The sequence below is a fragment of the Lindgomyces ingoldianus genome (assembly GCF_010093535.1).
Source record: "Lindgomyces ingoldianus strain ATCC 200398 unplaced genomic scaffold BDR25scaffold_30, whole genome shotgun sequence".
In the NCBI taxonomy this organism is placed as follows: Eukaryota; Fungi; Ascomycota; class Dothideomycetes; order Pleosporales; family Lindgomycetaceae; genus Lindgomyces; species Lindgomyces ingoldianus.
The window spans coordinates 515645-516440 of NW_022985191.1; positions in this window are offsets into that span (position 1 = coordinate 515645).

Sequence of the window (796 nt, forward strand, 5' to 3'; positions counted from 1 at the left end):
GTGTAAGTGTATGTAAACTTTTTAAGATTAGTATTTTTAAATTATGTCTACACTACTTTTTTAGTAGGCCTTAAAATTCTAAGTTGTGCTTACGCTTTAATGCTACTAGCTTTTTAACTCTTTTATTTAGCATTTACTAGTCTAGTGCTCTGTCTAGATAGACATAGAAGCAGTCCTTTAGTGCATAAATGTGTCTGCATGTAGGATATTTAGTGCCTTTTATTTTAGCAAGTTTTTAGCTTAAGAATAACTTCCTATTATCTTTTTAATAACATTAATGTTAAGGTCTACTTTATTTTCTTAACATTACAACTTCTGCACTACAGGCGTCTTTGTTTATGCCCTAGGTAGTTTTCTTACTTTTAGTAAAGTATAATAAGTTATCTGTTATAAAGGCAGCTTTATGCTTTTCTATATATATTAGATAATTTAACATTATATGTTCTTAAAAGCGCTTTATTATTTTTTTTTAATTTATGTTTAGTGTAAACTGTTTGCTTTTTTAAAAGGTTGTAGACTAATAAGAGGCAACTTTATTTATAGTAGTTAAAAAGTCCTTTGCTATAGCATTAAACTGCGTTATTTCTAGAACATTTTATGTCTCTACTTCTGTAGCAGCGTAATTATACTCTGCTAGCTATAGGTTCTATATGCTTGCGTTTCTTAGCAGCTTTAAAGATACATTATATTAGTTACACACATGTTCTTGTTTAAATTAGTTGTTAACACCTACTATAGCTTTAAGGTTTGTAATCCACTGTCTAAGTAGTTAATCTAGGGAACAGCATGTACGCTG